General features: G+C 36.0%; 1 long non-coding RNA gene across 1 annotated transcript in view; it reads left to right on the plus strand.

The window, feature by feature from the left end:
- LOC120890726 (uncharacterized) overlaps window positions 1-15,365 on the plus strand; it is a 92,267-nt gene that overhangs the window by 20,364 nt on the left and 56,538 nt on the right. The window lies entirely within an intron of this gene.

The raw sequence follows: 15,365 nt of genomic DNA on the forward strand, positions 1-15,365 counted from the left end.
GAGAATAAAATCATGGCATTTGCAGGTAAATGGATGGCGTTGGAGAAGATAATGCTAAGTGAAGTTAGCCAATCCCCCCAAAAATAAATGCTGAATGTTTTCTCTGATATAAGGTGACTGACTCATAGTGGGGTAGGGAGGGGGAACATGGGAGGATTAGAGGAACTCTAGGTAAGGCAGAGGGGTGTGAGGGGAAGGGAAGGGGCAGGGGTTTAGCAATGACGGTGGAATGTGATGGACATCATTATCCAAAGTACATGTATGAGGACACGAATTGGTGTCAACATACTTTATATACAACTAGTGATATGAAAAATTGTGCTCTATATGAGTAATGTGAATTGTAATGCATTCTGCTGTCATTTATTTAAAAAATCAATAAAATAAAAAAAACTATAAATAAATAGATGAATGAGGGGCTGGGGATATGGCTCAAGTAGTAGCGCGCTCACCTGGCATGCATGAGGCACTGGGTTTGATCCTCAGCACCACATAAAAATAAAATAAAGATATTGTGTCCACCTAAAGCTAAAAAATAAATATATTTTTTAAAAAAATAGATGAATGATCAGTAAAGAAGAGAAAATGGAACAGGGGGAAGGAGAGGAAAGGGAAAGGGTAAATATTGGGTACTGAATTGGATCAAATTATATTCCATGCTTGCATAATTATGTCAAAATTAATGCCAATATTATGTATATAAAAACTAAATAAAAAGAATACTAACCCACAAAAATATGGTATATATACACAATGAAATACGGTTCAGCCACAAAATGTTTGGAATCTTTTCATTTGAAACAACATAAATGAGCCTGGAGAACATTATGTTAAGTGAACTAAACCAGACATGGAAAGACAGATAAGGCATGATCTCACTCATATGTGGAATTTTAAAACATTTATCTTATAGAAGTTGAAAATACAATAGTGGTTACCAGACGCTTGGAGGGGAGGGGAACTATGGAGAGATAGGTCAATGGGCAGTGCTACATTTAGATAGGGGGAATAATTTATGGTGTTGTGTTACACAGTAGGGTGACTACATTTTTTTTTGTGTGTGGTGCTGGGGATTTAACCCAGGGTCATGTGTGTGTGAGGCAAGCATTCTACCAACTGAGCTATATCCCCAGCCCAGGTGACGACATTTAACAATAATATATTGTATATTTCAAAATAGCTAGAAGAGAAGATTTTGAATATTCTCACCACAAAGAAATGATAAAAGTTTAAGGTAATGGATATGTGACCTACCCCGATTTGATTATTACACAATGTATACATGTATTTAAATGTCACATTCTATATCATAAATATTTATGATTATTAAATGCCAATTATAAGTAAAATAGACTTTTAAAATGTGTTTCTTATACAATATATAGTTGAATCTTGTTTTCTGATCTACTTTGACAACCTCTCTCTTGGTGTGCTTAGAATATTGACATTTATGGTGATTAATGATAAAGCTGGTGAGGATGTAGGGGAAAAGGAACACATATACACTGTTGATGGGAATGTAAATCAGTACGGTCACTATTGAAATCAGTATGGAGATTCTTCACAAAACTAAAAATAGAACTACCATGTGATTCAACTATAGCACTCATCAGTACATGCCTGAAGGAAATAGTTAGCATACTATATAGATACTTGCATACCTATGTTTATTGTTGCACTTTTTACAATATCCAAGAGTCAAGTTATTGAATCAGTCTAGGTGCCTATCAGTGGATGATTGGACAAAGAAAATCTCTCTCTCTCTCTCTCTCTCTCTCTCTCTCTCTCTCTCTCACACACACACACACACACACACACACACACACATGAGCATTACTGAAACATAAAGAATGAAATGTAACTAGAGTCATCATGTTAAGAGAAATAAACCAGAGTCCTAAAGACAAGTATTGCATGTTTTCTTTCATATATGAAATCTAGGGAAAAAAGATGACATGAAAGTAGAAGAGAGACTACTAGAGAAGAAAAAGGGGATCAGAGGGGAAGATGGGTAAAGGAAGACAGTGGGGTTTGAATATGATCAAAGTATGTTCTATGCCTGCTTTAATATGCCACAATAAAACTCATTATTGTGTAGAATTAATATGTACAAATGAAAGGGTCATTATTGATACAGTCGGAGAATATTTACCCTATTTGTTCCTGTTGTCTAGTCACTGCTCTTGTTCTTTGTTTCCACTTTTATTTTGCCCAGCTTTCTGCCTTTTGTTTTCCCTTTTTAAAATATTTATTTTTTAGTTTTAGGTGGACATAATATCTTCATTTTATTTTTATGTGGTGCTGAGGATCAAACCCAGTACCTCATGCATCTTAGGTGAGTGCTCTACCTTTTGAGCCACGACCCCAGCCCATAATTGAGCAATTTGTGATCTGATTTTTTAACCTTTCTTGGCATACCAATGATACTATTTAAAAACATTTTAGTGATTGTCCTATATTTAGCAATATACATTTATAATTTACAATAATTTCAAATAACATCATACCACTTCACAGGTAGAGCAAGTGCCTTACAATTAAAAAAATCCTAATTCCTCCCTCCCATTACTTATACTACTGTTGTCATTAATTTCACTTATGCAAAAGCATGTACACACAAACATATACATAAGTATATGGCATCAAATCCATTGTTACTATTATAATTTTGAAGAGTTTGTTATCTGTTAGATTGATAAAGAATAAAAGGGTAATTTTTTTTATTTTACCTTCACTTTTTCCTTCTCCAATGCAGTCCATTTCTATATGTAGATCTGAATTTCTGATATATGTATCATTTCCTTCTCTCTGAAGCACTTGTTTTAGGGGTTAGGGTTATAGTTCAGTGGTAGAGTGCTTCCTTAGCATGTGTGAGGCAGTGGTTTTGATTCTTAGCACCACATATAAATAAATAAAATAAAGGTCCATCAACAACTAAAAAAATAAATAAAACAACAAAAAAGAATTTCTTTTATCATTTCTTACAAGGTATGTCTATTGGTAGCAATTTTCCTCAATGTATTTTTGCCTGAGAAAGCCAAAATACATTGGCAAAATACATGTATCTTTGCCTGAGAAAGCTAAAATACATTGAGAGAAAAAGAAAAACTGTACCCCATTTAAAAACAAAAACTCTTCAAAATTTTTTTTCTTTCAATTTCACTTCATTATGTTCTTGTTTGCATGTTTCTGAGAAATTGGATGTGATTCTCTACTTTGTTCCTTTATAGGCAAGGTGTCTTCCTCTCTGATATCTTTCAAGATTTTCTTTATACAACATATAGTTCAATCTGATCCACTTTGACAATCTCTGTTTTTTATGGTGTTCGACAGTTCAAATATTGTGTACTCAAGTAAAATTTTAAAAAATCCTGTTTGGTATTCTTTGAGCTTCCCAGATCTGTGGTTTATGTCTAAGGTTAATTTTTGGGGAAAGTCTCAGTCATTATTACTTTAGATTTCTTGAGTACCTTTCTGTCTTCTTCTTTTGGGGTTCCCATTTATATACAGGTTGTCATTTTTGTAGTTGTCTCACTGGAATATTCTGTAATACTGCTACTTTCTTCTTCTTTTCTCTTCTCCTCCTATTGATACATCCTCATGCTCAGAAATTCTTTCCTCAGTGAGCTCACTCAAGGCATTCTTCATTTCTGTTACCATGTTTTTGATCACTAGCAAGTCTTTTTTATTCTTTTTTGGAATTTTGATATCTCTACTAACATTTCCCATCTGTTCTTGCACGTGCTCTACTTTTCCTTAGCATATGTATAGTCAAGGTTCTCCAGAACAACAGAGCCAATAGGGTGTGTGTGTGTGTGTGTGTGTGTGTGTGTGTGTGTGTGTGTCTAAGATTTATTATAAGGACCTGGGTGTGGTGGCACATGCCTGTAATCCCAGTGGCTGGGAAAGCTGAGGCAGGAGAATTGTGAGTTCAAAGCCAGCCTCAGCAAAAGTAAGGAGCCCAGAAACTCAGTGAGACCCTGTCTCTAAATAAAATACAAAATTAGGGCTGGGGATATGGCTCAGTGGCCGAGTGCCCCTGAGTTCAATCTCTGGTACCCACCCCCCAAAAAAGATTTATTATAAGGAATTGGCTCATATGATTATAGAGTTTGGAAACTCACAATTTCTGCAGAGTGCATCTGCAAACTGAAATCCCAAGAGAATTTATGCTTTATTTTCAATCTGTGTCTGAAGGCCTGAGAATTAAGAGAGCTGATGATGTAGTTCTAGTCTGAAGGCTAGCAGCCTTTAGAGCCAGGAAGATCCCATGCTTCAGTTTGAATCCAAAGGTAGAAAAAAAATCGGAAGTCCCTATTCAAAGGCTTTCAGGCAGGAAGAATTCTCAGGGGAAGGGTCAGCATTTTAGTTTTATTCAGGCCATCAGCGAGTGGGTGAGATAGACCCACTTTAGAGAAGGCAACCTTATTTCCTCAGTCTACTGATTTAAATATTATTCTCATCCAAAAATACCCCTAGAACAATATCTGACCAAATTCCTGGGCATCTTTTGGCTTAGTCAAATTGATACTTAAAATTAACCATCACACAAGAATATTTCTCAAAGAGGACATATACAGTTAAATATGAGAAACTCCATTTCATGGTGTTTTGTTTACTTACAATATCAGATAAATGAGCAATATGAATATACATCAATTTTCTATAGTAAGTATCTATGCACAAAATTTCAGTCATTGGTTACAGTTTTATAATTTTCCTCACATTATATTTGTTTTCATCATAGTATAATTTAGGCATGTGATATTTGATAATTTGTTTATGCATATTTTATGTCTTTAAAAAATCTCAACTTTAAAAAAATAACCATCATGGCACATTAACTATAGGCTTTTAAATTCCCAGTCTGATAATTCTACATCCCTGTCATATTTGAGTCTGGTTTTTATATTTACTCTGCTTTTTAAGCTATGTTTTTTATCTTTTAGTATGCCTTGTAAAATTTTATTCATAGTCAGACATCATGAACTGGGCAAAAGAAACTGCTGTAAATAGGTCTTAGTAATATGGTGGTAGGGTATGAATGAGAGAAGAGAAGTATTGTATAGTCCTATGATTAGATTTCACACTTTCAATGAGCCTGCTTCTGAACTAAGCAGTTCACAAGTGTTTCTTAGGGTTTTTTTCCCTTCCTCTATATTGGACAGAATGTCTAGAGTTATCTGGGGTTGGATATTTACATCCCCCACATGGGAGTTTACAGGGTATTGGAGTAGGACATTTTCTCTCCCTTTTATCAACGCCCTCCCTGGTTAGGTTCTGATAACATGCCAATTGTTTAGGGTCTGAGCGAATAGCTTCTCTTGAGAGAAAGCCTTATTAAGAAGAACAGAATGGCCGAATGTGGTGGCGCATGCCTGTAATACCAATTACTCAGGAGGCTGAGATGAGGGGATTACAAGTTCAAAATCAGTCTGGACAACTTATTGAGACACTGTCTCAAAAAAGAAAAGAATGTAGCACAGTGGTATAGCACCCGTGGGTTCAATCCCCAGTACCACAAACAAAACATACAAAAAGAACTGCTATGCTATATTTCCAAATGATTCCTGTTACCACCCACTCCCGCTTCCGCTTGCCAGAAGCACAAGGAGATTTTTCTCTGATATTCACAAAAAGAACCTGATTGCACTCTTATAGGTAAAACTCAGAAAAGGGTGGGGCCTCTTCCCAAGACTGGGCCCACTTGAGTTTTTTTTTTTTTTAATATTTTAACTTGTAGATGGACACAATGCCTTTATTTTATTTATTTATTTGTTTTTATGTTGTGCTGAGAATTGAACCCAGTGCCCTATACGTGCCAGACAAGTGCTATACCACTGAGCCCAGCCCCAGCCCCCTGCTTGAGTTTTTTAACTCTCAGATTGACACTCCATTCTAGGCCTCCTGCAAAAAATCAATTAAAATTCTATTTTTCCCCCCACTGTCCTGATTCCCATGAAGGTTTCTGCTCATGAATTTCTGTTTCAGTAAGTGATGATTCTTTGTCTTGGCTTGTCTGTGCCTCCAATTTTGGGGGCAACGGTTTGCCCTCTCTAACCTGACTTCTCCAATGGACCTAAGAAGAGTCACTGATTTTTCAATTTGTTCAGCTGTTTATTTGTTTTATGGATGGAGTGATAACTTCCAGGCTCCTTACATGCTAGACTGTCTCTTATTTATTTTTATTATTTCTGCATCAATCTTGCTCTGAGACATGTTTTTCTTGATTAAATCATATTAATTTATCCCCCAATTTAATATATTCTGCTTCTGTCAATGGTACATAATGTACAAAATATCCTCAAAAGACTTGGCCACATAGAATCTCTTACAAGTACTTGTCCCACATACATTTCTGAGTCTAGAGATTTCTCTAGCCTAATATATTCCATCTTGAGCAATGCTATTCCTGAAATCTGTTACCAAACTTATCTAACTGACTTGATTTTCTCTATATCAGTGCTTGGAGGATGACTCTGGGTGCCCTTCAGACATTTATACCTCTGTGACCCATAAAAGGATGTTCAAACCTTACCACCACAGTGGGTAATCAGATTGAATTGATATCTAGAAGAATATGGGGCAGAGTTATATGGAGTTTCCTATAAGTGAAAAATTGGGTTTCTTTCCTTTTATTTTTATTTTTTTGAAAAATTGGGTTTCTTTGTGTTTTATCTTAAAAATTAATTTTTGTTTTATATTGTTTTCCATAATATATCAGTGATTATCACATAAAATAATATTTCTAATGACTCCCAGTGCAGGGTCCTGTGACCTGTCCTGATCATTAAAGAACAAATCTTTTATATCAGATAATATGTAACTATGCCTGTATTTGACAAAGATTCAAAATAGCAACTTAAATAAGACAAATAAGCTTTTTTTTTGTCATGTTCAAGATCTAAGCTGATATGGAAGGATGGCTCTGTGAAGTCTGTTTGGAACCCAGGTTTCTTCTGGCTTGTTACTCCATAATCCTTAAGTGATAGTCTATATCCACATCATTCTGAAGATTGGGGATCAATGCAGAGGCTATTGCAGTGATCCACATGATGGTATCTTGACCTAGAAAAGGTAAAAATGGAGAAATATAAATAGATCCAAAGAATGTTTATGAGAAAAATAGGCATAATGATGATTGGTTATGGGGGTTGGAGAAGTGAAAGATAGAAAGTTATAAAGGATGTGTCTTGCTAGGCAAGGGTAGATGGTAATAATTGCCATAAAGATTGGGAAATCTGGAAAAGGAACAGAATTGAAGAAAAGCATCATAAATTAGATTTTGAATGTTGAGATAATGCTAGGTAGTCATTAAGAACATGGAATCTGAAATCCAATTGACTAGAGTTGAGTTGTGGTCCCCAAAACTAACTGTGGTGTTAGTCAACTTTCTACTATTATAATAAATACCTGAGATCTTTAATTAACTTATATAGAGAAACTGTTTTTAAAGAGAAAAGGCTCATGGTTTAGGAGGTTCTAGTTCATAATCAGGTGGACCCATTACTTTTAAGCTTCTGATAGGGATGCCAGATGACAATGGCAAGGAGCTTGTGGTGGAGCAGAATTATTCAAATCATGGCCAGGAAGCAAAAGAAAATGGAGAAGAGGCCAGGGTCCCTCAATCTCCTTTGGAGCATGTTTTTATTGACCTAAAGATCTCCCACTATGCCTTATCTCTTAAAGATTTCACCTCCCAGCATTGGGGACCAATCTTTGAACATATTGACTTTTGAGGGACATTTAAGACCTTAACTATAGCAACTACATAATATGGAATTGGGTCGTTAACTACCCTCTGTGCCTCAGTTTCCTTATTTATAAAAGGTAGATAATAATGCATCATGTAATTGCTCTGAGGATTGAGCCACCTAGTATGTCTAGTGCTTAGAATAACACCAGGGTCAGCATAAGTTTTCAATAATTGGTAGTTGTGGTATCAAATCTGAAATATCTTTGAGACTTTAGTGGTATTATCAAGTAGGCAGTTGGGTATATATGAAGTTTGAAGTTGAGAGGAGCCACCAGGGATGCAGACACCATTTGCAAGTGTACAGAAAAGAGTTAACAAAGCAAGTCTGACTGCTATGCTTTGAAAGCTTTATTGCAAGGCTGGTCCTTGGCTGGCATCTGTGAACTTGGATTTCAAATGGTTTTCAGCCACTCTTATCAGTTCTCACTCTTATCAGTTCCCAGAACTGTGCTTAAACTGTTTGTATAAACAATGTGGTTTATGCTGAATACTTGTTTTCCTTCTGGGAGTCTGGAATTTGGGTACAGACTAGACAGAGTGTGTCTCCGTGACTAGTGCTCAATAAAAATCCTGGATTCTAAGTCTATAAAGAGCTTCCCTGGTAGTTAAGAATTCATATATATATTTTCATACTTTGTTGCTAGAGGAATTAAGCATGTCCTATGACTTCAGTGGTAGAGGAATCTTGAAAGATTGTGCTCAATTTCTTCTAAATTTTACTCCATACACTATTTTCCTTTCCTGATTTTGTTTGTATCCTTTGTAACATAAGACATAATTATGACCATATGTTAATTCATGTGCTTCCTCTTAGTGAATTACTGAATTTGCAGATGTTTTAGCAATATTCACCACAGTGAACTCATAGTAATAGGTGGTGATTGAAGTCATCAACAGGAATGAAATTCCCAAGAATGAGGCTGAAATGGTGGCTAGCAAAGAGCCTTGGCGAGCCACATTTAGTTGCCAAGTTGAGGAAGATGATTGATCTCATGAAGATAAGAAGAGTCAGAGAAATAGTTGAATAGTTCTTTTTGTGTCTTAGAAACCAAAAGAAGAGGAGGAGGTGGCAAGAAGGAGGGATTGGTCAATAGTGTCAAATGATACTAAATAATTTTTTTTGGTGTTGAATTTTTTGAGTTCTTTATATTCTGGACATTAATTCTCTGCTGGAAGAATAACTGGCAACAATTTTCTCACGTTTTGTAGGCTCTCTCTTCATGATGTTAATTGTTTCCATTTCTGTGCAACAGATTTTTAATTTGATATTATTCCATTTATTGATTCTTGGTATTATTTCCTGAGCCATAAGAGTTCTATTAAGGAAGCTGATGTATTTTTATATGTTGGAGTATTTTTTCTTATGTTTTCTTATAGTAGTTGTAAAGTTTCTGGTCTTATTCCTAAGTCTTTAGTCCATTTTGAGTTAACTTTTGTGCAAGGGTAAGAGATAGGAATCTAGTTTCAATCTTCTACATACAGATATCCAGTTTTCCCACCATCATTTGTTGAAGAGACTATTTTTTTCTTCAACATATGTTTTTGGTGTCCTTGTCAAAAATCAGATGACTATGCTGTATGGGTTTGTCTGCATTTTCTATGCTGTTGCATTGGTCTACTTGTCTATTTTTATGCCAGTACCATGTTGGTTTTGATACTATGGCTCTGTAACATAATTTGAAATTGGGTATTGTGGTGCCTCTAGCTTTGTTCTTTTGCTCATGGTTGTTTCAGCTATTCTGAGTCTTGTGGAGAAATGAATTAAACAGACACCATCAAAAGAAGAAATACAAATTGCCAACAGATATATGAAAAACTTTTCAAAGTCTTTATCCATAAGGGAAATGCAAATGAAAACATTCTGAATGTCTACAGTCAGAATGGCAATTAACAAATGTAAGTAACAATAAATGCTGACAAAGGAACTGTTATACACTGTTGTTCAGAATATAAAATTAGTATAGCCACTATGGAAATCAGTATGGAGGTTCCATGAAAAACTGAAAATGTAACTACCTTATGACCCAGTTATACCACTCCTTGGTATTTATCCAAAAGAAGTGGAGTGCTTTAGAGACATACACATTCCCATGTTTATAGCAGCATGAGTCACTATAGCCAAATTATGGAACCAGCCATCAATAGATGAATGGATAAAGAAAATATGATATACAACACACACACACACACACACACACACACGCACACACGCACACCACAGTGAAGTATTATCCATCCATAAAGAAGAATGAAATTATGTAATATGCAGGAAAATGGATGGAACTGGAGAGCATCATGTTATATTGTGTTAAACAAAATAAGTCAGGCTTGGAAAGACAAATGTAATATGTTTTCTATTACATGAGGCAGCTAAAGAGAAGAAAGGCAGAAAAAGTATCTTATGAAAATAGAAGAAGGTAGAGGAAGGGGGTTTGGGGAGGGAGAAGAGGATGGAAAGGGGAAGTACTGGGGTGTGAAATTGATCAAATAATTGTTTTGTGCATATATGTATAGGCTATAATGAAACCCACTATTCTTTTTTAAATATATATAATTTTATTACAAATATTTTTTAAAAAAACACAAGATGAAACATCCTGAAAAACTGAAACCTGCTGTTCTGTATAATTAATATGCACCAATAATTTTTAAAGAACAAATAAAACTAAAGAATCAAATAAGACAAGGACTTAGAAGTATTTTTTGGATTCAACAACATGGAAGGCATTAGTGACCTCATCAAAGCCTATTTTGGTCAAGTGCTAAATGCAGGTCAATGTGGATTGGGTGGCAGGTTAATGAGTGGAAAAGAAATGTTTTATTGTTTTGGTGCCTTCAAGTTGGCTTTGGGACTCAGAAAAGCTTATGCAGATTAATTCTTTAAAAGTATATGTCAATTATTAATATTTCAAATTCCCAAACCCACTTTTCCCTTAAACTTCTAAATTCAGCCTTTGAATATTATTATACTATGCGTAAATGTAGCAAATATTAGCAACTAATTTTATGGAGAGACTGATTAATATTTGGACTCATTACAAACTTAATTAATCTCCTTAGCTCCATTTTACAAATATGGAAACTGCGATTAAGAGAGATTAGATTACCTGTTTAAAGACCCTAGTTCTGTCTGACTCCTCAGCCTCAAGCTCTTTCCATTAAATCATGTTCTCTCATAATAATGCTGTGCATTTTATTTTACAGGCTCCACTTCTCATGGATCTACTTCCTTCTATATTCTTAAAATCTGTGAAATATTGTACAGATGATGATTAGGAGACAACTTACAGGAAAAGATTACTAGAAGTCTCTTGGTATTTTCCTTTTTTTAAAAAAATTTTTTTATTTGTAGTTAACACACAATACATTTATTTATTTATTTATTTATTGTGCTGAGGATCAAACCCAGGGTGTTGCACGTGCCAGGTGAGCACTCTACCACTGAGCCACAACCCCAGCCCCTCTCTTGTTATTTTCTTCCTCACAGGGCAACACTGGAGGTGGAACTCTGCCCAGCTGAGAGATACAGGTTCAGAGGCAAGCCTTTCGTTTCCTCTTAGGAAATAGCAGTTTCTGAGGAGCTGCTCTCTCTTAGGAATAGATCCCACTTAAAGTGCAGAGACAGTAAGGCCAGTCCTAGCTTAATAAAAATTCATGCAGTGAAAAGATCTCGTCTTCCCTGAAGCTTTCACCTTCCAGTCTGCCTGTCTTTATAGCTTCATAGATGATTAGAAAATAGAGCCCATTTTTTTTTTTTACTTCAATGCAGATCTTATGAGATCTGACCCGAGAGCTCTGACAGGGAAAGTGCCTGTCTTGTCAACTTGTGAACCATGTTGAGAGTGGGTGGTTGTGTTAACAAGACTGATGACTATATCTCAGCATCTTTAAAACAAGAGAAGCATTGCTGCTATAAGTGGGAAAGGACTAGGTTTGGAGTCAGACAGATCTCAACGTGTGGTTCAAGCTCCACTACTTACTAGATGAGCTACCAAATCATCATCAGCTGTGTCCACATATGTACAAGTTACCTACCTCTCTTGCTTCTCTTTTTGGACTGACAAATATAAAGATGACAGCGTCAACTAGAGACTCAATCAGGCTATGATTGAAACTGTCTACGTGGCTCTCTCTCAATACTATGAATTGCTTAAGGTCAGGGTCCTTGTCAGGATCATCTATGTTCCCCAGACATTCAGAACACAAGCCAGAACTCAATAGATGTTGGTAAATGCTTGTGAAGCAAAGCTGAAACAGGTTTGATCCTTCATCTGACAAACGAGAGGGTTCAGTGTGGTGATGTTTTGGAATTCTGACATCCTGTATTTCTGTGGAAACTAATCATGGGTCTATGTTGATATCAATCTCCTTTACATAGAAAGTTAAATTTGCTACATAGCAACTATGATGTTTTTATATGTGTCCTTGAGCTGTTTGTGACTAGAACATGGTCAAAATGATTTTTCACTCTCCACCAGGTTGGATGACACACATAGAATTGTTTCCTATATAATATATTTGGTACCACAGTAATATGATTATCTATAACAAATAGCATTCAACCATTTTATGAAAACACAACTTGTGCACAAATGTTCAAAATCTTGGAAACTATTATGTAACATTTGCTGAATCCTATTATGAAGAGTCCTTTCCCTCAAAGAGTTTGAGAAACATTGGCTTACAAAGGCTTAGCCCAAAGGGTAGGCAGAAAAGTCTCTTAGAATAGGAACTTTAGTAGATCAAGCAACTGTGGAGAGAGAAATCCACACATTTATATGGAGCTCTGGTGAAACCTAATAGAGATGGATTTCTTGTTTATTTCTATTTATTTATTTTTTTGGTGCCAAGGATTGAACTCAGGGGCACTTAACCTATGAGCCACATCCCCAGCCCTATTTTGTATTTTATTTAGAGACAGGATCTCACCGAGTTGCTTAGTGCTTCATTTTTGCTGAGGTTGGTTTTGAACTCTCAATCTCCCTGTCTCAGCCTCTCAAGCTGCTGGGTATTTTTTGGTTTTAATTACTTCTGAGACTCACATTACATCATCAACTCATAGAAATGTCTGAAAAATCTTCCATACAGGATTTTCCTTCCTGCTCTTCAATCCCTGAGCCACTCCTCACTACCAACACAAACCTGGCCCTAAAGTGCTCTCCAGATGCATCAGGATAGTCTGTACTCATATCAAGAGCCCTTTACTTCTATTCTGCTCATTTTTGTGACTATCCCAATAATACCCAGACACAAACACAATTTTTTCAGGCCCATACCAGTACCCATGAGGGAAATTTCTAACCTGACACTGGTTCACATGCCCTAGGCCATGTCACACACAACTTGCCACTCCCCATTTGCAGAAATCTCTACCCATACCCCAGGGTCCTCATCACTTTCAACTTTTTGGTCAGCCATGCTGTGGCTCAGGTCTTCTCTGTCCCACAGGCAGAACAGACACAAATCAAGTTACCTTTGCTTGTATCACAATCCTTTCCATTCCTAGAAGGCAACCTGGAACCTGCCACATTCAGATCAGCATCCTTCCCTATATGTAAGCAGTTATATAATATAATAAAACTTGAAGCTTCACTGATAGGGTCCTTCCAATCTATGAGGATGGTTATATATTTAGCATTGTCTTTACTAGTGATCTTCCCTGCTATTCGTCTCACTAATTCTTCTTAACATAGTGACCTTCTTTAGCTCCAAATCCAACTGCCTGCTACACATCTCTGCTTAAATGTCTTACAGATGTCTTTTATTTGGTAGGAGTGAAACAAATCACCTTCATTAGAACTTTCCTTGTCTTTGCTTCTGTTCATTATGTACCCTGTTGTGCACAGAGTCAATATTCTTCTCCACCCTCTCCAGACTAGTGTCTTTTCCTCAGTCCTCCCCACATGAGCATTTTCTCATCACTTCATTCAAGTTTTTCTACATACCTCTGCTCCAACCCAAGTGTTTTGTCTCTTTTCAATTTAAGCAGGATCCCTATTGTGATCCTAATTCACTTTTATATTTCCAAAATAGACATAAAAAGGCATTTCTTACAGTTACAATTATACCAAGGCTTTTCAAATGTGTATGTGTCCTAGAGTTCCATTACTAGATTGGGAGACATTCTCCTTATGAATGGGATTGCCCGATTTAGCAAATGAAAACATTGGACAAGCAGTTTAAAGTTGACTTCTGATTGCCCGTGCATATCTATAATGAGATAAAAACAAATGTTACTTATACTAAAATTATTTATTGTTTACTTGAAGAAAACTCTACATATGTAAATTGCACACTTTTAAATTATTTTTCTGTAATGATTTAGCTTTGATTAACAGATTTTGGTTTTGAAGAACTTTAAAATGAAATCCTTTGGAGTGACAGTGTATTCCATCTACATTGTGAAATAGCTTCTACAATGACCACATCTAACTTATTTCTTTTTTTTAACTTTTTTCATTGAATATTCTTTAGTGAGGAAAAATGCTAAATATTAGCATTATGAGCCAGTATACTGAACATGTACTGGCATAAAGTTAACAACTTGGAAATTTGTTCTTCAAATTTGATTTTTTGAAGCACATAATACCACCCTTTGCTTGTTTTTCCATTCTTCAGGATTACATTGCATTTTTTAATTCACAATCTTTCAAAAGTGTTGTTCACTGACAACCAAACTCAGTATTACCATTTATTTTTATTTCCTTCCTCATAGCTATGAATGATGATTCCACTTGTTCCTATGCTGGAAATGTATTCAGTAACATCCTCATAAACATATCACACACTTCAAGGGGTGGAATTCATCCAGAAGATAGTCATGGCAAAGCCTGGCACAGTGGCACCTGTTGTAATCCCAGTGACTCAGGAGACTGAGAAGGAGGATTGCAGTTTGAGTCTCAGCAACTTAGTGAGACTCTGTTTCAAAATTAAAAAGAAAAAAAAAGCACTGGGGATGCAGTTGAGTTTTTAAGTGCCCTGAGTTCAGTCCTCAGTACCCACTCCCAAAAAAGATAGTCATAACAAGTGCCATAATAATTATCCACTCCAAACCACATTTCTTTTCTTGTTTATAAGTATCACTGATTCTTATTTTTTTCTTTTTGAGAATAGCCTTGAGAACACTTTTACATTGTTGGTGGGACTGCAGACTAGTATGGCCACTCTGGAAAGCAGTTTGGAGACTCCTCAAAAAACTAGGGATGAAACTACCATATGGCCCAGCTATCCCACTCTTCTGTATTTTCCCAGAAGATTTAACATTGGCATACTATAGTGACACAGCCACATCAATGTTTAGGGTGGCACAATTCACAATAGCTAAATTATGGAATCAGCCCAGATGCCTGTCAACAGATGAATGGATTAAGAAATTGTGTTATATGTGTATATATATATATATACACACACACACACACACACACACACACACACACACACACAAAAGGAGTTCTACTCAGCCATAAAGAAGAATGAACTTATGGTATTTTCCAGTGAATGGATGAAAATGGAGAATATCATGATAAGTGAAATAGACAAACTTAGAAACTCAAGGGTTGAATGTTTTCCTTCATATGGGGAAGCTAGAGTAAAATAAAGGAAAGGGATA

Source organism: Ictidomys tridecemlineatus, chromosome X (genome assembly GCF_052094955.1).
Source record: "Ictidomys tridecemlineatus isolate mIctTri1 chromosome X, mIctTri1.hap1, whole genome shotgun sequence".
NCBI lineage: Eukaryota > Metazoa > Chordata > Mammalia > Rodentia > Sciuridae > Ictidomys > Ictidomys tridecemlineatus.